At 38.8% G+C, this 26,035-nt stretch overlaps 4 long non-coding RNA genes across 4 annotated transcripts; 3 read left to right on the top strand and 1 right to left on the bottom strand.

The window, feature by feature from the left end:
- The first annotated feature begins 1,496 nt into the window (after window positions 1-1,496).
- LOC135730149 (uncharacterized) lies at window positions 1,497-2,513 on the top strand. Its single transcript, XR_010525905.2, has 3 exons — window positions 1,497-1,685; window positions 2,314-2,368; window positions 2,476-2,513. It is a non-coding gene; the product is annotated as an uncharacterized lncRNA (long non-coding RNA).
- Window positions 2,513-5,606, top strand: LOC141282959 (uncharacterized). The gene is made up of 3 exons (XR_012337874.1): window positions 2,513-2,554; window positions 3,677-3,742; window positions 5,537-5,606. It is a non-coding gene; the product is annotated as an uncharacterized lncRNA (long non-coding RNA).
- Window positions 3,552-8,057, bottom strand: LOC135730150 (uncharacterized). The gene is made up of 4 exons (XR_010525906.2): window positions 7,986-8,057; window positions 5,524-5,869; window positions 3,665-3,724; window positions 3,552-3,568 (listed from the first exon to the last, which is right to left on the bottom strand). It is a non-coding gene; the product is annotated as an uncharacterized lncRNA (long non-coding RNA).
- On the top strand, window positions 7,516-15,492 carry LOC141282958 (uncharacterized). Its single transcript, XR_012337873.1, has 3 exons — window positions 7,516-7,595; window positions 14,142-14,227; window positions 14,869-15,492. It is a non-coding gene; the product is annotated as an uncharacterized lncRNA (long non-coding RNA).
- Window positions 15,493-26,035: the final 10,543 nt, after the last annotated feature.

Below are 26,035 nucleotides of genomic sequence, written 5' to 3'. Positions count from 1 at the left end.
GAAATATAGATGAGACAACATGTCGCACTGATTCTAAAATGACATTCTAAAAGAAAGACACACATAACATTTACCTGTTTTATGATTTACTGTTCTGTCGCTACTGCTGCTTCCTGAGTGGACATTTATAATCTTTAGATATTTTATTTTGGTCCGCTGGCTAAACTGAACGCGCGCCTTCAAACCTATGCGGCCACGCACGTGCACAACTTAAAGGGGACATGTAACGTTTTGTACATAAATTTTACGTTTTAAGCAAAAAATAGCTTGTTGTTGAACATCATTTGGCGGACCCCCTGCATTTCCATCACAGACCCTCTGGGGGCCGCAGACCCCCAGTTGAAGGCCCATGATGTACACAGTTTGCAAACATTAATGGTGTTTTGTGTGATCTAACTCAATTATTAAGTTTATCTATTCCTTTTTTCAAGGAGGAATTTACTAAACGTTTGGCTGTGAAGAATCAGTTCATCTCCTCGGTGGTGAACGTGCGAGGCTGCAAGGCGGAGTGCAGAGAACAATGAGAGAGAAAAGATCGCCAAAATTTAGGCTCACCCGCATACTTCTCCGGAATAGGGAGGCGTGGCTCGGACTGGGGAATGCCCCCGGTGGCGATCGGCGGTGTGGGTGGCGTGGGGGGCGCAGTGGGTGGCGGTAGATGTGGTTGTTGAGCCTGGAGGGCGAGCTCGGAAACCTTCGTCACCATTGCTTGGAAAGCTCGACCCATCTCATCTATCGCCTTGTCCTGACGATCCATACGACCCACGGCTCTTTGTAAAAACTCCTCCAGATGAGATGGGGAGCGATCGCCTGCTGCTTCCATGATGGTCAGATCCTTCTGTTACGACTCGATAGAGAGGAGGAAGCAAGTGCAGGCAATCAGAAAAGGTTTATTGAAAATGATGATAAATACAATGATGATAATGAAATAATAACTGAGTCCAGAATGATGGCAATGGTGATCGAAGGTCTACGGTGGTGTGAGAAGTGTTGAATAGTGAAGTCGATGAAGAGTGTGATGATGGCCAATGGATGAAACCAGGAACGGACCAGAACACTCACACGGAGACGACAACACGAAACACTAATCCAAACACACGAAGACGAGAGACGATAATCCAAGTGGTGTGGCTGGAACATGAATGAGGATCTGACAACAGGGAGAGAGATGAGTAAGTATTTGTAGCTGAGTGAAGATGAGGATCAGCTGGAGCGAGGCAATCAGCGCACATGTGACAACACTTAATCAAACGAGCACATGGAGACTACGCGAGTACAAACACAGACACAAAACATGACACGGAGGAAACATTGGATTTCCTACCGTGACAGTTTCTGCCTGCATCAATTTAGTTGTATAGCTGCATTGCTGGTTAACACCTCTGGGCAGATTCTCCATGTTCTTCTTTCATGTGTAGCTGCTCACCTTAAACAGATACAGTACATTGAAGTAATGTTTAAAACAAATTAAGCCCTATAATATTATTTATGTTTACAATAATTGGTAAAAAGTTTGACGGATAAAATGGTTCTTACCATTCTCTATATAAGCCCCTCTGTCTGTTAACTTTTGTTTGAGCCTGTCTAGATCTTTTATCAGTCTAGAAAGATGTTGGAGAAAAGACATCATCCTCTTCTATAATCTCCATCTGTAATTGGACTAACAACTGGACCAGTGAATGCAGGTGACTCCAAGATTGTCTCGTTTACAGCTGCAATATCAAAAAATAATCGAATTGAGGCTTTTATATACATTTAGTATTTTTTATTAAAATTCATAATGAGCATATGTATACATTGATTAATATGTATGCTATTTTTAGCCCTGTCATTGATAAAACTACTGCGTAGTTTCGTTTTGAAAGCGTGAAAGTTGCGTGATCCTATTTCATCAATTGCGCTGAAAATTCAGAGAAAGCTCCAACAAATAAACGTACAAAACACTGTGCAGCATGTATACTTGCTAAACAAGCAGCGGCCTCCGACATAATATTAGTTTGCGTCCATATAAACTAATAATTACTCCCACTCGCGTTTGAATGACAGCAGAGAGACTCGCCCACCGTCTCACAGACCACCCCCTCACAGTATTCAGGACAGATGCGGTCGAAAGTGGACAAAAGAGACGGATTTAAATACCAGGTGTAAACGTAATGTGTCTCTCTCGTCCACTTGTGATCCGATCGATGAAAACACATCTTAAAACCAAGTGTAAACAGCCCCTCAGACATGTTGATGTTTAGCTAATGACGATTTTAAATACATTTATTTTTATTTTTTTTTAGGCAACTTACTCTTCATTCGACCTTGCAGGTCACACCATGGTCTCAAGAGGGAAAATGAGTGCTCTATGGATTGAACAGAAAAGGTAGTATTAAACAGTGTCATGTTGTATTTAAATGCCATGAACAATGCGTTTATGTTTTCTTCCTAATTATGTCAACAAATGCTCTCTTACCTTGCATGGTACTTTAGGTGAATCAAAACTCCAACCATCTGTATGAGGGGCTGGATGGATAAAGGATGCCCACTGGAGCTGGAAATGATGGATCAGGTAATTTTCATTTGTCACAGTTTATTTATTCCAGTATGTCCAATCAAAACAAATATAAATGCTATACCATATAATACCACTACAAAGAATTTTGATTTGATTTTTGTTGCAACAGTTTTGTAAGTGCCTTTTTCTGTTCCGAAATGACTACAGCTTCTTGTACAAGTCATTGATAGGTTCAGGTGAGTTTTTGGCTAAAAACCTTTGAGTCATATTAAAGGTGTTAGCTGAGTTAAGGTCTGGGGTTTATTCAGACCAGTCAAAGTTCTTCCACACCAGACTGAATCACTAATTTTCTGTTTGAACCATACTTTTTTTGTAGGGTCATTCTTAAGTTGGTATTGAAAAGGGCCCTGCCAAAACTCTTGCTATAAATTTAGCATCAAACGGTTTTTCTAGAATATCATATGCTGTAGCATTAAGATTTGTGCTCATGGAAATAAGTAAAGTATTTAAACCTGGTTATTAGGAGGAGGCGTCGCAATAGTTATGTCTATACAGTTTATGTTTAACAAGCCAAAATAACTAGGGCTGCTTCTTTTTAAAAACTTTTGGGTATTTTTAAATCAGCCAGAGGAATAACAGTCCTTAAATGTGTAATGTACTGCCATAATTTTGTAATGATCAAACGTGATGTCAGATTCTTGTTACCCTACTGTGTTCTTTCTTGATGGTTAGCCGAGTGTCCCTGTCACGACCGGGAACGGGAGCAAGGACACAAATGCAGGGTTCACAAGAAAGGGTAACATTTAATATAAATAACATGAAAACAAACACGAGAAACAACATGGGCGGGTAAGTACAACAACTGGAACACTGGAAACAAACATGACATCAGAGACAATCATCCGGCAAGTGCACATACAACAGGCAGGGGTATATATACAAAAACAGACTAACGATACACAGGTGTGATGAGGCAGGTAATTAATTAACAAGAGTCCAGGTGACGACAATAGGAACAGACACAAAACATGACACGGATTTCACCGTGACAGTCCCAGGACAGAAAATCTGTTTCGTATAGATCAGAGTCAGACATTAACATCTAATATGTAATATCTAGTGATATGTTTTCTTAGATAATGCTGTGAACAAATGCTCTTTTACCTTGAATATTAGGTGGATCCACACTTGAACCATCTGTATGATGATCTGCACCCACTGGATCTGTAAATGGTGGTGCAGGTAAGTTTCACAAGTAAACAAACTCAAATCCTATTCAGACCATTCATGATTCCAGCAATAACGAAGTTTTTTCGTAACAATAAGACTGCATTTACATTGCAAATCTTAATGCACAGATCATATTTTTTTGACTATATTCATTTTTTGTTCTGCTCTTTTTATATTTACATAAGACACTATTCATATCTGATATCTGTGTTACAATAATTTCCAAAACTACAGTTAATATGAGTGTCATGATTTGCACTTGAGTTTTGTATCGACTTAAGCCAGGGTCACTGCCAATTAAGACACCTAAACAATTCTATATGTACTTCGATTAAAGTTTTTGCAATCATGGAAACATAAGTGAATCACAGACAGCATTCTTCTTTTATGAATGTAAAATGGCTGGAGTAGTGATGTCACTAGCTAGATTAATTTTTATTTGACCTCCCCCACAGAAAGACACAGCACATCATTATATCGTTGGCTCTGCCCACTGGTGTTCAGTCTGAAGTAGTAGTTGTTGACAATCATAAAGTTGTAATAACAGTAAGATTGTGATGTCAGACAAACATTGTGCTGTTGCTGGCTGTGGGAAATTAGTGTCTTTGTAAGGGTCGCAAATAATTTGAAAATATTTATGTTTCAAAATATTGCCCCCTACCATGAACTAAACTGGACTGTCGCAGAGACCAAGTGTAGTAGGGTACGGAGCGCTCACACTAGTCACACCAATCTTTGGAGGTAAAACATACTTTGGTATGATACAGTATGCATAGTGTGAGTACCCCATAATTTTACTGTAAACCATGCCACTCCTTAGAGCTTTTTTCTATGTATATTTTAAACATTCTTCATTGTCTTGTGATTATTTTTGCAGGTTTCTGAATTGATGTCAGATGCAAAGCAGAAGCTTATTTTCTTCCAGTTTGGCTTCATTGTGGAAAAATACTGGAAACTAAAATGCAGGTGACATTATTTTGTTTATTGAAGCTATGACAAATAATTTGTCTGTTTAGTTAATGTTTTATACAGTGTAACTGTTCCTAAACATTATTTCTCGAGGTCCTCTGCTATTCACATTTTGTATGTCTTCCTTATTTAACACACCTTATTCAAATCATCAGCTCATTAGTAGAGATCTTCATGAACTGAACTGAGGCTGTGTCCAAATGTTCACACTTGTTGTCTTTGCACTAGACTACTTACATTAAGCTTTTTTTGTATCTGGCGTAAGTATTCTAGTGGGCGTGAAGATCCCAAGCGTGCATGTAGAATTATTCATCCGATGGGACACACTTAGCATGGGTAAAAATTTCAATCCAGGTAGTGACAGCAATTTGCACCAAAACGTATTTGTGTTTTATTTACTACTTTTAATTTATATTTAACATTTTTAAGTTTTTCTGTAAATAAAATGAACACTCTGAAATGAACATTTGCTTATATCAAACTTTTAGATGCAGAATTCTTTGCTCCTGTAAAAAAGCTCTTTGTTTTGAGTATGTAGCTTTATTAAAGTGTATTATTTATTCAGTAGTCCCTAAATAAACGACACAATGTTGCAGATGTTTCACAAAATGCATAACAATAATGCAGTGAACACCATAGAAATGTTAACATACAATTAAAAGTCTCATGCTTTACATCCAGAACATGATGCACGATAGGATGCACAAAGTGATATTTGGACGCATCCTCAATCTGTCAGATCAAAAAGACATACAGAATGCACAGAGCAGTGGGACTCCATGAACAGAGTTGAGAACCACTGCTGTAACTCATTATATGCTTACCTGACTCATGCAGAATTCTGGCCTGGTGTTTGGTCCCCCCTTTCTCTGGCTTGTGTCTCCATCATCATTACACTCTTGTCAGTGTAATTGTATCATCGTCTGCGTACCAGGACTTTGTTACTCAGCTGTCCCTTCTCCTTCAAGCTACATTTTTGTCAAGCTGCAACAAGTTGGAATACATAATTATTAACGTTTAATGATTTTGATGTATGAAATATGTAACAAAAGCAAAAAATGTATAGACATTCTATTAAGAAATTACCTTTTTGTTGTTTGTTTACTGACCTTTCAACCATATTGCATTTATAATTGATCATCATACCTTTGGTCTACTGTTAACAGGCTACTGTAGAAAACTTTTAACAATGTCAAACAAAAACAAGAGAAAAAATTATAAATGCTGAATGTGTCTCATCTTAAATACATTGTTGTTGTTTTTGTTTCATTGAATTTGGATGTTTTGATGATTTAAGGAAAATTTACGTAGCATATATATTGATGTTTTAAATCAGAGGTTGTTAATGACACTTAATCATTTAAAAAGGTTTATTACAATACTAATTGATAATATTAATGTAATAATCTTGTTTTGTAACACCCTAAATCACTGAGCGCACAAACGCTACCCCTGTTACAAGCATGAGTGGTTGACTTCATGCAGACATGCGCAGACATTGAAGTACCGCAAGAGTGATTCAAAAGCCCACAAAACAGTGTAATAACGCGGTACTGTGATGTCATACTGGTTAACGCTAAGCCACGTGAAGCCGGACACAAGGGCTGCACTAATCTTTGGGCTGGAGTAGCCTGTGGTTTTTAAGGCTTCATGTCTCGTCGCGTTAAACGATCGCAGAACGATTTATTTCTCTTTTTCACCTCGATCTTAGGCCTCTTGTGATTTACCAAAACCAACATGTGAAGTTACAACGCTGACGAAGGAGTTTCATCAGTAGATGTAAGTAACCAACATTATGTTATGCATGTAGTGGATCTACTGATTGATTGTCGTATATGATCATTCTTTTTTTGGTTTGTTTGTTTGTAACGTTTATCAATGCAAGCCAAAATCGAGCTGCAAATCCTGAAGGCAAGGCACGTTGAACATGTAACCATTTTCTCAGCGGTGGTGGGGTAAACATTTGCTAAGTTAGCCTAGACCAGCCCCTGTTTAACTTAAAGTTACTTGAGTTATAAAATGTATCAATCTTCCCGCCCGACTTGCTTGGAGTAAGTTAACGTTATGTAAACGACCGGTATTCACAAGAAGCCTTAAAGTTTTATAGCGAAGTGGTTTGATAATTAAGTTAATATATTTTATCAGTTGTATTAGCTATAAAGTTATTTATATCTGTGAATTAATTCGTATTTTTATCAGTTTCTAACAACACATACATGACAAAAGGCTAACGTAACGTTAATAACGTACGTTAAGTTACTTACCAATACGAACAAACTGACAGACAAATTAACTTAAAGCCAACAATTACAAAAAAATATTATTAAACATTATATTAAACATATTATAAATTAACATAAACGTTATGTTTACGAATTATATTATTTACATGTTAATAATGATGTTAAATGCGAAGAAAATGTTGAAGTGTGCCTGAGGAAAAACGGTTATATGATGAGAAAATGGCGCTCACGTGACGTACGAATGGCCTCGCGACCACTGTCTATGCTCGCGACCAGCTCGCGCTTGCGCGACAGAAGGGTTAACTTCTTGCTCCAACCTGCAATTTGAATGCAGGGATAATAACAAATAACCAAAGTTTAATAATGTTGCTGGATTTTTTTACAATGCTTAATAAATGATGCGTGTAAATTTACACATATTTATTACATCACTGACATTGTTTTTTATTGCGTTTATTTCTTTTATATTGATTGAAAATGAAAACCTTATTTAATTTACCTAAAATTTGTTTGTGTTTAACACTGATTTGTTGTTTTTCTGTTTAATATTAGTGTGTCCTGGTAAACGTGTGCTCGGAAACATGCAGATTACAGTATTTACTGAGCCGACCTTGAGGAACCCACTGATGGATAATCTGTTTACCTAAAAACAGGTAATGTATAAACATTGCAAATATAATGAATTCACAAGTATATAATTTCACAAATATTAAATATTATTAACATTTATTATTAATGATGTACATATTAAATTATATTATACATGTTCAGTTGTTCTGTTAAGTTATTTGAAGGATATGCATGGTAGATCAATTAGATTATCTTTCTCAATAGCTATAAGCAGCATGCTATATAAATGTTCCACTTAAAGGTGTAACAGAGGATTTTCTCGAATTTTAGAAAAGAAACTCCTTCTCCGCTTTTAAAAAAAAATGCAATTGCGCAACACTCCAGATTGACAACTAGGAGGACCAATAGTCTTGATGATCCACCCGGAAAACCTAAATTCTCTGCAATACCTTTAATGTTTAATGCTCTTTTACCTTGATTGTTAGGGTGGTGTTCATACAAAGCAACTTATTGCTCATCTGCTTGAGAGAAAGTTACTGCTGGGGGTCTCCTGCTAAGAAATTAAGTCATTTAGGCTTAGGTCATAGCAAGTTTTGATGGAAAAATGACTTCACAATCTATTTTAATAATGTTTATTTACAATGTATTTTATTCCACTTACCTGAATCGTGCAGAATTCTGGCTTGATGTTTAGTCCACCGGTTGTCTTCTCCAACCTCTGAGTGAAGCCACCACGAGTGGTCGTGTTAACCAATTTTTTTAATCTTAGTGCACAGGGAGTGTGTCTACATAGTCTAAACGCTTAATAAACTGATAACATGTAAGGTCATTTAAATGCATAAAACGGTTCCCTTTCAATACGGTTCACTTCGCATTGCGTCAGTTAGCTGACGCTATGGGGGGGAAACTCCTGTTTACTCCGTGACTGAAGCCTATTGGTTAACGTCTGTACAAAGTACAGACCAATGACGTTTGAACCCGCGCGCGGGAGGAACGCGTCCTTATATAAGCGCGGTTCAATCGTCAGGAGCTCATTATTTTCTCCTTCAGCGCGAACCTCTCGCTGCTCCGAAGAAAAAGAAGAAGCCTTACCTCGCCGTTGACAAAAGCCCTGCAGCGGAGTCCAGGCCTAGCGTCTTCCCCTGCCGTTTTCCGGCTGAGAACCGAAGATAGCAGAGTCCAGGTCTAACGTCTTCCCCTGCCGCTTTCCAGCCGAGAACCGAAGATAGCCTTCGCTTGCCGTGGTACGAGCCCTGTGCAGCGGACACACGCCTGACGAGGTCTCCCCTGCGGCCGCCCGGTAAGATCAATATTTTTAATATAAAGCTATAAGCTAAAAGAGCAGGCGCTGTTGTAATAGCGTCCAGCACAGCGGCTCGGTGAGCCTCTCTGCTATGAATTTCCTCCGAGCGCGTTACCGGTCTGGCACCTCCCACGCCGGGACCGCGCTTATGCTTTGGTTGTCTTATCCATGTTTCGTGCTCCCCCTGCTGTTCCTCTCTCGCCGGGATGAACACACGGCGAGCCATGAGACTAGATGGATGCATAGACAAGCACACACGGACTAACCCCCCCTGTGTTCTGTCACACCGCAACCGTTCATGCTTACATAGTCCCTTCGCTCCTCTCACATTCAGTGGCGAGATCTCTGGCACATATATTAATCCCCTGAGTGCATCGGGTGATACCGTCACGACGCATGGCTGTTCTGTCTGTGTTGCTGCTCCCCTCTGCCGTTCCTCTCTTGTTGAGATGAACAAGCGGGGAACCGTAGACCTGGATAGATGCATACGACAAGCAAACACGGGCGGTCTGCCCCTGTCTCTGTCATAGCACAGCCACTCGTGCTCCACGCTCGCGGAGTCCCTCGCTCCTTTCCCCACAGTGGTGAGGTCTCTTAACGGCTTAGCTAGCACGCGGTATTACGGCTCGCTGCCTCTAAATGCAGCTGTCCAGTGTTCAACGATTACAGAGCTTCATGCCCCTCCCCTCCTGGAGCGGCGCGATCTCATTCGTCTGCTCGATAGGGCCGATTCGCCGCTATTGGAGCACCAAGAACACTCATTATAAGAGAGCTTTATGCCCCTCCCCTCCTGGAGCGGCACGATCTCATTCGTCTGCTCGATAAGGCGGACACGCCTCTATTGGAGCGCTAAAACACTTATTATAGAGCTTTACTGGCCTGAGCCGATCTCACTTCAGATAGCTCATTCTTCGTCTGCCTGGTAATTTCTCTCTGGTTTAGACGGAATCAGAGGCAGAACGAATTTGTTTATAATATACTGAGGCCCGAATACCTCCCTTTATTCAGTCCCGTCCTATATCAGTGCGCTGAATATTGGTACATTCTTATATATATACCCGGTTTTTCTGCCCTTTTAATAAACGGCAAAACCGCGGGCCTCACGGCAGACTTCCTCTCTGCGATGGGTTCAGTCTGACATTAAACCACCTAGACATACTACCCTGCTCCGTGAGCCGTTCGGTCACCGTCACTACTGAGGCTTGTGCACCTGAACGGCCGAGCCCTGGTCTCCGCAGCATAGCTGCATCAACAGAGAACGAAACTGTCTGGGAAAAAGGGGTTATGTCGCGCCTCGGCTGGACTGCCCTGAAATGTTTTCTGTGTGCTGTTTATCCAAACATACTGTGTAATACTGTCGGCTATGCGACCTCACTATAGTGGCGAACGGTATTTAATTCCTCTAAAAAGAGTAATTTCCGTGCTTACTATACTGTGTATTGACACCCACGGTTGTACGGTGTCTCTAAACACTTTATCGCCTTACTGCCAAGCAATCAGTAATACGCACACACGGCCCGCTGTCCATAATTCTATCGACGCTAGCCGAAAAAACCCCGGTTTGGCCATATACTGTGTATTGACACCCCACGACTGTACGGTGTCTCTAACACCTTTCTGCCAAATTCGCTCGCAGCCCACCTCAGTTTCTCCGCTACGATGCTGATGGCGCAAACGAGCACGGTCTTACGGCTGTTATTCTCTCTTCCTAGAGGAAGGACAGCCTCAGACTTTTGCATGGCTCCAAGCGTTTGAATCGCGCCCTCTCCGGACGGCCACTCAAAGGCTTACAGCCAAGCGGTTTATGACGTTTTTCGGCCATATAGCTGATTTATATTAGCGGATCCGAAGACGCTCACACCTCCGCTCCAATACTCTGAGATATTAAGGGTAATATCAACCTCAAGTGAGCTTGCTATCCGCCACAATAAGTTTCAAAGCTTAAAGCGCGCGCACAATCAGACACGCGCGGAATCTCGTTTAAGACGGGCGCACGTACCCCTCTAACGAGCCTCAGAAAGCTGAATATCGTGGCATTCTGTTCATAAGTCCACTTCAGTTTGACTAAGCAAAGGTCCCGCCCCGAGCTGACGGCCGGGAAGCTTGCTTATGTTACACACTGCTGCATGAAGTGCTGTCATTACGAGCTAGCCCAGCATTTGCTGTGGGTTGAACACGCTTTACGACGGCAATCAGCCTTCGGCGCGTGGAACGCCGTTTGTCTCATATAAATCACCTTGTACTGTGAATACGGTACATTAAGAGGATGATTTAGCACTGCAGCACTCTCGACCGTGTTATTGTGATAATGCGGTCGGGCAATCTACGGTGGTTTCATTATTTACCGAACCAGACTGAGATCTCGCCCCCTGAACAAGCTGACGAGTCATCTCCTTTATAAACTCATTGCATCGCTTTATAAGCTATGTTCAATCAGAGTGATACGCATCTCATGCTTAAACTACCAATATTAACCCATTACGATGGGCGTGCGGAGATGGCATCCGTGGGACACGACCTACATTACGTGCCTTATGACACATTGACACAAGCTGCTAGGACCCCTTTCACGAGGCGTCCTTATGCAAAGTCTGATCCATTCTGTCTAGTGACATTTGAAAGTCAAACCCCCCCGCGAATCGTGGGTGGAACACCTTTCTCCTCACTACAGAGGCACGGCGGCTCTCTCCCCTACCTATATCTATGTGGCCGTGATAACAGCGAACCACGCTTTTACGACCGACCATTCATTTCATTCACAAGCCTGTCATCTCTCAGATGCGGACGGCGGCGGTAACAGCGAACCATGCTTTTACGGCTGGCCATTCACTTTATTCATAAGCCTGTCATTTCTCAGATGCGGACGGTGCCCGAGGCACAGCGCTCTGGAACTGTCCAAGGTCCTGGATGACACATACGTCTGACGTACATCAGACGATCAGCTGTTCATCTGCGTCACAGATCACTCACTAGAGCACCTGTCAATACAGGCTATTTATGGATCGTTGACGTTATCACCTCCCGTGACAATTATGCTCACTTGTCTTAGTGCATGGGCATGGTCTTAGAGGTTTCTCATTTGACAATTGTGACACGGCCGGCTGGTCCCCGCCGTCCACGTTGTCAGTTTACAGCTTCGACATCCCTGCTTCGCGCACTACTGAGGTTTGTTGCATTAAAGGTGCGCCCATTAGCTCACCTGTATGCACGATATGGTTTTTAATTATATGCGTCCACCGTGCGCTTAGAGAAGCTCACATGTACACGCTATAACATTTTGGTATACAATAAGATGCGCTTGAGAAAGCTCACCTGTATACACAGCTGTGTTATGCTTTGTGACACATACATTGTTGTTCATCTGTGTACGTTCACGGTGCGTTGGGTGCCCACCGTTACGTTCATCAATCATATCTGTACACATTCACGGCGCGTTCTGTGCACTGATTTATCTATACGCATTCACGGTGCACTGAAGAGTTCACCCGTGTGCGCACAAATTATTATCAGAACACATGACGGCGCGCTCGAGAATCTTGCCGGCCTGTGCATTAGAACACTCTGATTCATCTATATGCATTCACGATGTATTCAAGTGTTCACCTGTGCCCGTGCAATTTATAGTCAATACACATTTACGGCGCGCTTGGAAAGCTCACCGATCTGTGCACTATAATACTACCTATATGCATCCCGATGCGCTCGAGGGTGCACCTGGGTTCACACTATTGTGGTATCTGTATATCCCACGCTACGAACCGTTCTGCCGCATATTATAGTCAGATCGGCCGTTTGTGAGCTTCGCAGATCACTCACTACGTATGTCTGTTGCTAACAGTGGTTGTTTAGATGGATCGTTGAAACCATCGCACTGGCTCACGCCCCTCTATGAGCTATGTCCTATATAGAGCCCACTCTGTGCGAGTTTGGCTTCTTCATGAACTTGGTCTACAGGGGTATCTATATCTATATTTGATATCTGCTACGCGGCCGGCTGGTCTTCGCCGTCTACGTTGTCAGATTGTACAGCTTAGACGTCCCTGCCCTACGAGCGCAGGTTCTCTCGGCTCAATCATGCACGCTCATGCGTTTTATGTGTACACCACGGTGCGCTCAGCGAGCTCACCAACGTGACTCTGAATTTACTTATCTCGCACAGCCGCGGCGCGCTCGGTACCTCGCCGTCTTGTGCTATGTTATGTGCCCCCGGTGCGTTTAAAACCCCACCGTGTGCGCGTCAACAATTTATATGGTGCTTACACATTTGCTTTTAAAGCTGTGAATATGCCGGGTATAGGGCCACACGCAGTGTCTCTCCGATAAGGCACTTCAGTACGTTGTGTATGCACGGCGTGATGGGATTACGTTCCCCCATAGCGTCAGCTAACTGACGCAATGCGTAGTGAACCGTATTGAAAGGGAACGCTTAGGTTACTCACGTAACCCCGGTTCCCTGAAATAATGGTAACGAAGCATTGCGTCTCTTGCCGTGCTACAAACGTCTACGCAGCGAGTGTTATTCGGCTGCGCGCTTCAGTCGAATAATAATGAGCTCCTGACGATTGAACCGCGCTTATATAAGGACGCGTTCCTCCCGCGCGGGTTCAAGCGTCATTGGTCTGTACTTTGTACAGACGTTAACCAATAGGCTTCAGTCACGGAGTAAACAGGAGTTTCCCCCCCCATAGCGTCAGCTAACTGACGCAATGCTTCGTTCCCGTTATTTCAGGGAACCGGGGTTACGTGAGTAACCTAAGCGTTTTCTTTTATAGGGTAAAGCCCATAAATGCCAAAAACTGATTGGCACAGGTAGTTTTTTGCTCTTAAACCAGATTTTAACGTCTTTTTTGCTGTTTCGTATGTGCGTATGTCTCCACCTGTGATAGATAAACTTCACAAATAAAAGTAAATTAAAACGCTTGAAACATGTTAATGTAATAAGCTGATTTTTATAATATCATAATAAGATAATTGTCCTCTTATTATGTGCATGTAAACATACTCAATGTCTTTGTTTATCCTTTGTCTCAAGTCACACTGAGTGTGAGAAGTCATTTGTCCAGTGCTGTCGGGAAATCTAATGATAACTGCAATTCCTTCAGTCTAACATGATGGTTGAATTACACACAGATAAACTCCCACTTTATAGACCACAAGATTTGAGCTCAGGCAGATTAAGATAGTTGATTGAGTTTAGTTGTAATTGTTTGGCTGTTGGCTCATATTATTATTGATTTTGACAATTTTCTTACAGCCCTTGTCTGTCAAAATAATGCAACCTCTGGTAAAGCAAATTTTAAACTGATCTTCTTCATTCTGTCACTAGCCCACCACAATCCATGTTTACCAGCTGTGAAAGTGCAAGCCAAAAATCTTCCTTCACCTGTGGGCCTCTTCCCACATGTAGATAAGGTAATGAATTATTTGATTACTGTCGCTGTTTCTGTCACTGGGGCAAAATAACTGCCCTAGAGAACATGAAGAATAGCCAAAACTGTGGTATTGCGCTAGCCATAAAAATTTGAGAATCTTGATGTTTCTAACACATGGTACAACCGCTTAGTAGGCATGGGCCAGTATAAGATTCTGGCGGTATGATTACCTTTAGCAAAAATACCATGGTTTTACAGTGTTGGGGTATTCCCATTGCTACACTAAATTTTTTTATTTTTAAATGGCAGGTAAAAATAAAGCCTTTAAATTATATTATATATAATATTTTCATAATGTATATTACATGTAAACATCAAATCAATCACATGACTTAATGATTTAATGAATTTTGTATAAATACAGTTCATACCTTGGAGATGGTTTCACAGACCATTTTAGTGGTTTTGTAACCTTGACTGTTTAAAACCACGGTGTACCTTAAAACTGGTAACCAGCCCATGCCTACCGCGTAGTATCTATTATTAAGGTGGTTGACAGGTCTGTTTGCATGTTATTGCATTGGTAATAATTTATTGTTTATAGTCCAATATTGATTGTGAGAATTATTTAAATTTCCTTAAAAATGTTCTAACATCTTTTCCTTTCTTTTCTTAATGCAGCACTTCAGGAGAAACCTGCTAAGATACAAAGATTCAACTCTGGCCCATTGTCATCCCAACACCTCATCTGCCATCAGTTTCGTTTAGTGTCGGTCTATTGCAAAAGTTCTTATAAACTTTAAATGAGACTTTGTGTTAAGCAGGGGTTTCCAAACTTTTCATTCCACAACATATTAAGCCCAGGATACACAGCAGGATTTTTGCAATCCAATAAGACCTTATCACACTGTGTGACAAGGATTATTTAAACTTCAGCAATAGACTGTCGATGAAGACACCTATTGCATCTGAGGCTGCGACATCCGTTATCAGCATGCGCTAGTGGTAAACAAATACAGGTACGCAGGTCAAGGAAGCAAACACGTTGTTGATGTGCGTTGATCATGCTGAACTTCTTACACTGTCATAAAACTATCGTAGGTGTCTTTGGTCCCAGGACTGGGAAAACAGACGTCTTTAAACCTCTCACACTGTACGAGATAGAACCACCAATTAAGAGCCACGATCACAGAAATCTCCACGATTGTTTCACGATTGGTAATCTTTCATCTGGGACAGCCAAAAATCGTGCCGTGTATTATGGGCTTTAGACAGGTGTAATCTTATAGTATATCAAAACCATTGCTAATAATGAATTGGACAAACCTCCAATTATACAATCATATTAACACATAGGTTAAACATTTTATTCAAATTTGGTAAACAAACTAGTCAATATAATTCATGCTGTGATGCTGGATTAAACCTGGTCAAATGATTGTGTATTGTGTTTTCAATTTTTTATGAGGTTTCTTCATCTATATAAACATTCTCAATATCACCTTTGGTTTGCTCAGAGTTTGTTCAGATGATTTTTAAAACTAAATGTTGTGAAAATGCAAGGTGTGTTACACAATTTCAATGGATGGCGTGGGGTCAAAAACTATCAAAAGTTTCAACCTTAGATATAACTGTTGACAAACACACTTAATGTGAGTCACACCCAACCCAGTAATTATAATAAGCAGGAATTGCAGTAAGCAGGGTCACCTTAAGATAATCAGCTTGTTGGCAATTGTTTTATTTAATTAAGGGGTGGTTTCCCGGACAGGGATTAGCTTAATTCAGGATTAGGCCTTAGTTTAATTAGGAAATATAACTAGTTTTAACAAACATGCCTTACTAAAAACATTACCTGAGTGCATTTTGAGGCAAAACAAAGGGCCCTGATGTATTTTAAGATATGTCAGTGCAAGAGGTTTTCAGTTTGGACAGCTCTTAAATATGTTTTAGTCTAGGACTAGTCTAATCCCTGTCCGGGAAACTGCCCCAAATGTGTAACTGTTTTCATTTAAGACTGATAAAACAGTCAGAGGGGCAGTGGCTGTTGGCAATGATGTTCCTGTGTGTTTTGTATTTGTTAATATTTTATAGTCAGAAAGAGTATGAGATCACCTTTTCTTGTGCATGGTGCTTTATATACGGTAAGTGCCTTTTTAACGTTTTGGACTAAACGCAAAATGTCTATATTGTTTTTTTATTATACGTGATATGGGCTTTTATTAATTATATTTAATTATATTTTTGCTTCAAAATGAATGCCAACCCTTAAAAACCTGTTGACTATATTTTTAAAACAATTAAACAAGACATTTATTTAAAAAATGAAATGAGTTGGAGGTCTTTGCTGATTCGTCTGCGTTTGATCGGATTCAAGACCAAACGGAGATGCATTGCAGGCAGGTAGGATTTAGAATTTTTTAAGATCTTAAATACGTCTTGTAGAGATATGGAAGACGTATTATTCAAAGACGATCGTCAGCAGATGTAAAGATCTTTACAAGACGTATCTGAGACGTACTTGTGCTATCTGGGTATAGTTTGTTAAACGGACAGATAAGGTATTTGTTAGAATACTTTGCTACAATATAGCTAGCCCCAAAATCTTTACCTTTACATTCAATTTCTTAAAGAAAGTCCTGAAAGTAGTTTATAATCTTGCTCTCTATCAATGCCCTTGAAGTTCCTTTTGCACTCATTTCAGGAGCAATGTGGCTGAGAATGTAGTCAGAATCCATCTAAAAGAATACTATGGAAGTGAATGGATGCTCATGATGGGTTTGGTTTCAAATATTCCTCAAAACATCTTCCTTTGTGTTCATCACAACAAAGAAATTAAAACAGGTTTTTTAACAACATGAGGGTGAGAAAAATACTCTCAACATTTATTTTTTGGGTGAACTATCCCTTTAATTCAAGAATTGATTCAGAAAAGATTGGGTTACTCACATAGTTTTTCCTCCAAATAGGCTGGTGTGCAATTCAATAGTGTCTACAGCAAACTTCAGTTGACATAATGGGCATGGTAAAAAAGACTAAAAACAAAAAAATTCTATAAATAAACCATGGGTTAAAGAAAATATATACATTAAATAGGGCTAGAGAATTCTAATGTCGCATAAACTTAGATGGGAAGCTGTCTTTTTCGTCTCATCCACATTGCTTAACTGGTCTTTAACCATGACACCTTCAAGTTTGGGCTGTAGTGCTGTCAAATGTTGCATTAATAAAACAACAACCATATTTTTTTATCAAACTACATACAACAAAATCATCATGGAAACATATATTATAAAACATGTTTACATAATATTATAAACAATAAAAAGTATTAATCCTTTACCTCTTTATTTGAAAACAAGTAATCATGTGACTGGCAAACCTGGACATGGAGAGCCAGCACCTGCAAGGGCATGCCTTTGTTGCAAATTTGGCAAGTAGCTTTGGGCATTTTTTTATTCTCTTGCATCAGAAGGAAGAGGATTAAGGTCATTTTCTTCTTATAAAGAATTGTCTTTCCAGATGCAGTGAAAGATTTGATCTCGGATCCAATGTAACCTTCCGAGTCTGGAGGAATAACATTTAGGCGTCTTACACCACATTCCCCTGTAAACAAAGATCAAATTAATATAACTATTTTTATAGCCCAATATACTGCGTAATGTGGTAATTAAAAAAAATGTTACCAGTAGCCTTATAAAACATCCATCTCCTCTCAAGACCTTCATTTTTGAGAATGCTTCATACAGCATGCTGGGAAACTATTAGAAAAATCAAAAAGAAGTAACTTCTGAATATGTTTGCATCTACTGATGATAAAAGTGTGAACTTATCTTTACCAGTTGTAGAAAACAAACACGAAATGTTTACCTCTGAATGTGTCATGTCCACTGTAATCGAGATCGTCCTTTTTCCAAGCCCTGCTTGAACAAGTGCAAGTTCATGCTTGAGTGAGGGTATTGTCTCTAGATATAAATTTAGCTCAAAAGCCTTTGTAGGCTTTGCATTTGTTTTCTTTGCTATGTTTATTCTCCTTTTTCCAGTAGGTCCGTGTCTCTGGAAAATGCTTGGAAAGGCACTGCAAGGAAATTAACTTTAATATGTCATAATTATTTTTAACATAAACATTTTGCGTTATAAGTAAAAAAGTATTTTAATCATTTTAAATGTTTAAATATATTTAAATATGGTTGAATTGTATATCAATACTATGGCCACTAACATGCACCTGTCCATCTCCTGATCAATGGTAGTCTGTCTGTTTTCTTGTACTGCTGACCGCTGCCCCTGCACTTGAACATGTTGTGGACGTGGTGTTACAGATGGACTCTGAAGAGTCTGTGTTAGCACAGAGATAAGACTCTGTGCTGCAATAACCACGTCCGTGAATTCTGTCTGCTAAACAGAAAATTAACATTAGGAGTCATGCATATATAATGACAAATATCTACAAAGATTATCTGTGTCTTGTGCATAATTAAAAGATCTGAATACTTAAGGTAAGGTGAATTACCAGGGTTTTACATTTACAAAACGGATTGGTAAAAAAAATAACTTAAATCTAAATAACTAAATAATCTAAATGACTTTAACATAAATCTGACATTTTAAAGTGGATCAAAAGTTGTCTTTGAATTTTGAACAGTACCCATTCTTGTCTTAGAACAAAACTTTTTAGATGAATGTGGACTAGTGTAGATAAAAATGGGTCTGACTATTTATATGCATTATTTACATTTAAGTTAAAGGCGTTCTAAGCGAATCTGCGAGATGTTAGTTATTGTTGACGTTTGAATTGTTTTCAAACAGACGGAGCGTAGCTAACTCCTCCCCCTCCCTTCCGTGCTTTCATGAACGCGCCCAACCCCCACCCCCAAATCCTTCTTGTCGTTTATTGGTTAGAATACTTTGTTATGGCTTCTGTTTGTAGGTTTGGCCACTGTTTTGTTATTGCCGTTTGTGAAGCCTGGGCTGTCTACAGAGATCGCGTTTTTTTTACAGTTTGATAAGCGGACAGGCAGCAAGCAGATAGTGAGGAGATGTTTGCTGTATGTAACAAAAAATGTTTTATGGTCTAAAACGCGTCAATTCGCTTAGAGCACCTTTAAGGTATTTAGCTGGCACCAGAGGCATTTCCAGCATTAAAGGACATCCGGGGCTTAGCCCACACTGCATGAAAAGAGCTGTATACGGACAAATACGGGATGGGAAATCCCTGCTAAACTTTAGGTTTGCCAGATTTTTGAGGCAGAGTGCTTGGAAAGGTAATACACCAAAGTTAACTCGTGAAACATCCAGAAACCTTACGTTTGTGGATGTATATAGGAACTGGTGGAAGTTTCCAGGAATCCTTACAGCTGGTTGTGAGGAGCGGTGGGTGTGAGGTGTGAAGTGCTTTTTATATGTTAATGACCCACAGGTAGAGGTGTCTTCTTTGTTTTCAGAGCTGAGTGGGTTGGGGTGGGGGGTTAACCATGTCTCTTTAAGACAGCACATACAGTATTGTGGTACATAAAAACTGTGTTTTCTAAATATGTTTATTATTAATATAATTTAATTAGTCTATTTAAGAAACTAAGCATCATTCAAAATAACTAAAATTCAATGGACACAATTACCATTTTAATGTGTGAAAATTATGTCTCTGACTCAAGAGAAATGCAACAAATGTTATTTCAGAATATATTTCCAACACTTTGAAAACATGTCTCCAACTGCCCTAGGTCAGAATATTGTGCATGTATCTATCAATGCTGCATACATCGTTTAAAAGAAGCCGTTCAAATGACATCATGTAACACATTTTTGGTAGCTAAAATGTTGATTAATTAGTCAGTGAAATGTAAAGCTGATTGATTTTGCTGATGTCTCATGGTTTGAAGTTTACTGTTTCTATTGTTATTATAATTCTACCCTAACATTTCATTAAATCTTTTAAAATAGAAACAAAAATATCAAATGACAGGTCCATAATCTAAAAGACAGTCTTTCACATATAAATACAAAACATGTTGGGTGATACAGACTGACCCCGGATTTCCACCGACTGTGGAGCGGCTGCAGATCAGCTCCGCTGCTTTACGGCTCCGCACTCCGCCGTCCGTCAATACCCACCAGTTCCGTATTTGTTGCAGAGCGGCTGCGTGCTGAAGTGACGAGGACCAGTGGCGTGCACAGGGGAGGGGCCGCAGGGGCTCAAGCCCCTGCCCCTTTTGTCTTAAAATGTAATGTGCCCCTTTCCACTAATAGTAAATAATAATGTTTTTTTTTATAAATATTATTATGAATAAAAATACGTGTCTATATACAACTGCCACTAACATTAATAATACAAAAAATAATATAATGTTTTATCCTTTGGCGGAGGTGGGGCGGTAGGCGGAGTTTCCTTTGCAGCACGCACTACGTAGCGGTACCCGCGAGTCTTCAAAAATAGCTACACGAGTGTCACGAGCAGCAGGGCAGCAGGTAAGCTAATAGGGAAAATAGACATTTATCCTACATGCTGCTACTGTAAGGTTTGCGACAGCATGTGAGTTATGCTTAACCAATTCGTAAAACTAGATTTCAGCTGCTTTCTGAAAATGTTCTCATACTTTCTGTAATGTTTTCATCGAAGGCCAATGTTACGTTACATCCTCGTGTTATTAGTTTGGAGAAATTCATCTAGTGCAATGAAATCTAAGACCATGTCCATCTCTAAATTGTAAGGATGGAACTTATCATTGATTTCATGGTAATGCTTTACATGAATGCTGTATAAGTGCAGTTATTAGGTTCATGTGAACATGTAGTTAAAAGCTCTTACTGATCAAATATCATCGCGAGCGCAGCCTGATTCTTGTTGTTTACCTATTTAATGTAAAAGATTGTACTTAACACAACAAACAATACATCATTAGAAAGGTCTAAGGCTCAAGCGTTTGTATTTGACTTTTATATTATATTTTTAATAAAATAGAGACAGTAATGTATTAATTTGTGTCACAAGTTATGAAAATGAAAATCGGACTCCATACCTGTAAAATGAAATATGACCCGCGAACGTCATGAAAGCACTTCACAAAACAACATCCTCGGGGCTTCTGGTTCAAAGGCATGCATGTTTGGAAACACATTGATTGATTTTATATGTTTACTTCTAATTTCTAAAGAAAAGAGTAATATTTATTCAATTTTTATTCCAAACGCGGTGATATGAGCCACTGTTGAACTGACCTTTACACGAGTCTGTTCATTCATACGTGACGCCTGAGGGCGCCCTCGTGCACCATCGCGCAGAGACACTTTAGAATTGACACACGAAGAACGCTGCGGTCCGATTCAGAATTTACACTTTTAAGGGCATTTATCTACCCTGCTGCCAATAACATGCAAATAAAGATGTTCTGATGGATAAAACAAGAAGACAATAAACTTAATTAGGATTATATATGGTATATCTGTGTTGTTCCGGTCATGTTGGGTATTTTCATAATGCAGTATATTTATTTACTATAATGCAACACTTTAGCACTGTGCAGAATACCAAAAAGAAAGCGTGTATTATCTGTTTCATTTTGCGATCTGAAGCCACATCAGCTCAAAACACTTGATCTGCTATAAAGTTAGTTTGGAGCAAAAATATTAATCCCACTATTTGTCGTGTTTTGATGGTGTGCTAAACTAACAAAGTGGTGAGTTTTAGCTATGAAAAATAGGTTTTAGGAATAATTTCAAATGGTTAAGCTTATTGTTTCTTTTTTTGTAAGTGAGACATTTAATCAAAGAAATAAGCAATTAAAAAACTGTGATAGACCGGTTAACTTGCTGATTTAATGATAGCTAACACTTTTATACATATACACATAAGTCCTCAAAACTTCTTTATCGAAATTCTTGCAAAAGTAAATAATATTTTCCTAACTTGCCTATTTTAGTTTGATGTGTTATTCATTTGTTACAACATTATTTAAATAATGCCAAGGAAAGAAAGAAACAAACACCAAAGTAATGAATACATTTGATTGTTATTTGACGTAAAAAAAATTATGCCCTTTTAAGTCCGTCAGCCCCTGCCCCTGAGGAGGTCTGTGCACGCCACTGACGAGGACCCATGAGGTCTCGCAAATTCACGTGATGATCACGTGATACCTAGTTCTGTCTCTGCCCATTATGCCATTGAATTATGACGTTTTAACAAACCAGCCCAGATCACAACACGACATCTCACGTAGACAGAGCAGTACATCAAATCCATCCAAAATTAAAAAAAATAAGAAGGCTGCTAAAACATTTATTTATGCTCCATCTTTAATGTATTTATTTGAAACTCCCCCTGGCTCTGTTCCTGTCTATTATTTGTTGTTTCTGTATTAATGACTTTATTTGTGTGTGTTTGTAATGTTTGTATTGCAAAGATTTAATAAAAAACACGAGTTCTAGCGAATTCAGGTATGATCACGCGATAAAGTCATGGCTCCGCTGTCCGGCATCCGTCAAAAATAGAAGCTCTGTGTATTTGTGCCGGAGGGCTGCGGATGGCCGGAGCTGTGACGGATTCGGAGGGCAAGTCAGTGGAAATACACACATTGACTTGAATGAAAACCGATTGACTCTGCCGCCGTTCCGCAACGGATCCCCAGCCGTTCCGCAGTCGGTGGAAATCCGGGGTGACAAACTCGGGTAAACATATCTGCAGATACCTGTCAGCTACTGTACTTTTAATCCAGAGGTGCCCAAAGTTGGCCCACAATAGACCTTTAATTTGGCCCATCATGCAACGTGAGATAAGGAAAAAGAAAACAAAAGTCATTGATGCAGATGTTCATATTTTTTATGAAACATTTTCTAAAATGTATCATTTTTTGTTGTATTTTTACATTACAAAAATGTAAATAAAAATTTAATGCAAGGGATTAAAGTGATTTTTTTATGTTTCATGCATACTTGAAGGTGTATAAAATGCATCATGAAACTTAATGAACTCGGGTACTATAGGCTAAAAATGAAGAGGTTGCGGAAGTGGCACACAGAGAAAAGGATATTTAAAATTGATTGGCAAAACAATTTCTTTTTTCTACAAAAAGCCTTTGAAAATAAAACTGCATTAGTTATGCATAAACAGAGTAATGTTTGCTTATTTATTTTTCAAACAAATTAGCGTCGCACACCTGAAGTAGATAGGTGCTCAGGATATGAAGACACAAAGTCTCGTAACATACACAAAAGGCAATTCCCGCACACTATCTGCTTGCTGAAAAAGTTTTTAATAATCGTTGCGTTGCAACGTTTCGATCTTACGATCTTCCTCAGGCTTATTTATTTTTAAAATATTAGAAAATTATAAATTAGGGGTTATCAGGGCAACTTTAATTTTAATATAACACAACAACATTTACTTTTGGCCCACGGCCCTCAGTCAGGTTTGGCCCTTGTAAGGAAAATGTTTGGGCACCAATCAATGTTCTAGTCTATCTGAGGAGGTAACTTTTAGCATATGATAATGCATGCTTGTACAAAGTCAGTCCACATATTATAATGTTTGTCTTCAATCAATCAATTTAAACAAAAGAGATGGGGACTTTATAATACAATAAGGGTCAATATATCACAGTGAAAAAAGACATACATGTATTTTTACTTTAACATGAACTAATGCTGATTTAAGGCATATACTGTACTAATCATAAACTATTGAAGAGTCATCATTAACTACATGACATGTTTTTCATTGTTAGTTAATGCATTCATTTACAATAAATTAATTTGAGTTCATGTTGAAGTTAAGTAAGTCAGGCTACATGTCTTAACTCAGCATTCAAAATAACTTAACATGTTTGTTAACTAAACATGTTTTGTCAACGTAATAAACTTTATAAATTTATATTTTTTATTAATGATCAAGTATAAAGAACAATGCATTGTGTGAAAACGCCGATTATAAAAAAAATATAAAGTGCGAGCAGAGGATCAAACTTGGGTTGGAATGATGTAGTGCATCCAATGCATCTTGGAAATCGTAGTCATATTACATCTACAGCAGTAACAACGCCAAAGAAAAGGACTACATTTCCCAGAATGCACCTGCACCCACTCATCTGCCCCCACCCTTCAGGTGCGACCGCTTTACCTATGGGCTTAACGGGAAAATTCAAAATCGCGAACCGTTACTGCCTGGACTACTCGGTCTCTTTGTTTGTTTGCTCATCATTAGTAAGGTAAGTTTGATTTAATTCATTTGTCTGCATCGCGCTGATCGGTTGCCTATTTGTTCATATTATGTTATTTACTATGATTCGTTTTTGTCTTTATACTAGAACTGTTTGAATTTAAAGCACAAACAGTAAAACATTAAAGGTATACTTGGTACACAGCGGTAAACATGAGGTTAAAAATACGCGAAGTAACATTCAAACCGGGCTGTTAAAAGAATGTTTAAATTTTTAAAAACAAATCTTTAAAGAAGCCAAGATGAGACGTTCTTTGCTTAAAACAAACAAAGCAACAGTAACTTGTGTGTTTGGAAATGTTAGCAGCTAGCAAGTGTCGCTATTTTAAATGATACAGACAAACTTTTGTTGTTTAAAAGCTCATTGCTTTGGTTCTGGTAGATGCTGCTTATTTTTCAAGACTGTTTTAATAGCTTTATATTGATTTGTAACAAAGCCGGCTTCACTTTGAGAGAACCTAGATGCTAATTGTAAAGAAGCTTGGAGTCATAATATATTTTAACGTTATATGTAGGTTTGTGACAAAAAAATTTAAATACTAGAAAATTCATATATAGTTATAACCATATGATAGATAATAAAAATAACTTTAACATGGTTTTTAAATTATTAAAAGTGGATAATTATTAAGAAAGTTATGGAATTTTTTAATTTGAAAATTAGGGGGCATTTTTGTACCAAATTAAAACGATAAAACTATGAAAAACTGTGACCTCTTCCGCTTGACCAAACACTTTAAAATATCATAACTTCCTCATTTCTTGGTCTATTTGCATAATTCAAACATCACATTGTAGGTAATTAAAAGCCCAACAAGATTAAGATGACATATTTTTAAAAGATATATATAAACATTTTATTATTTTTGATTAACCACTAATTAATGAAACCCAGAGCATCAATCCACGCATATCTTTCCATATGAAATCAAAGCCTTCTCAAATAAAAGCTATATTTTTATATATTAAAGAAACATTTAATTGTTTCTTTAATATTTCTTAATTGAATAATAATGCTGGCGAGCTATTTAAATAGTCAGATATTATTAATACATTAATTGATGATTATGTTATTCATCATTAATAAATCAATAAATGCATGCATGTTGCATGCATGTATTTATTTATATGTTTGACAAAATTATGCCAATAATGTAATCTAGATATTCTAATCCTTCGTTCTGTATGATTATTTTGAAAAATACTGCACGGATTGATGAAAACGGAGAAGTTTTGGAAGCCAATATGATTGAATGGGCGATTCTGCTTTTGACAACAACGTCACTTGCGGATCGTAAAAAACAAATGCGAATGTTACAATCAATCCCAAACTTCACCTAATTCAAGTTAAATGTTTATTCTATCAAAAGTATTTGGTTTGAAACAAAAAAATACTCGCCTTCATAGAGGATTTTGATGCCAAACACGAGAGAAAATTAGCTTTGCTTATAACTTTCTTCTTACGACAGCGAACTTGGAAATTCAAACGTGAGAATCAACGTGAGGAAGTAATTTATGTCACTAGTATATGGGCTTTAGAGGTATTCACAAAGCAAAGATATGACAGATTTCCTAAGTCACCAACGCGTCTGCGCTGAATGGCTCTCCTGATTTTGCCAAGTGGTTGATGTCCTCAGG

This window comes from Paramisgurnus dabryanus, chromosome 11 (assembly GCF_030506205.2).
Source record: "Paramisgurnus dabryanus chromosome 11, PD_genome_1.1, whole genome shotgun sequence".
Classification (NCBI taxonomy): Eukaryota; Metazoa; Chordata; class Actinopteri; order Cypriniformes; family Cobitidae; genus Paramisgurnus; species Paramisgurnus dabryanus.
This window is presented reverse-complemented; position numbering and strand designations above follow the sequence as displayed.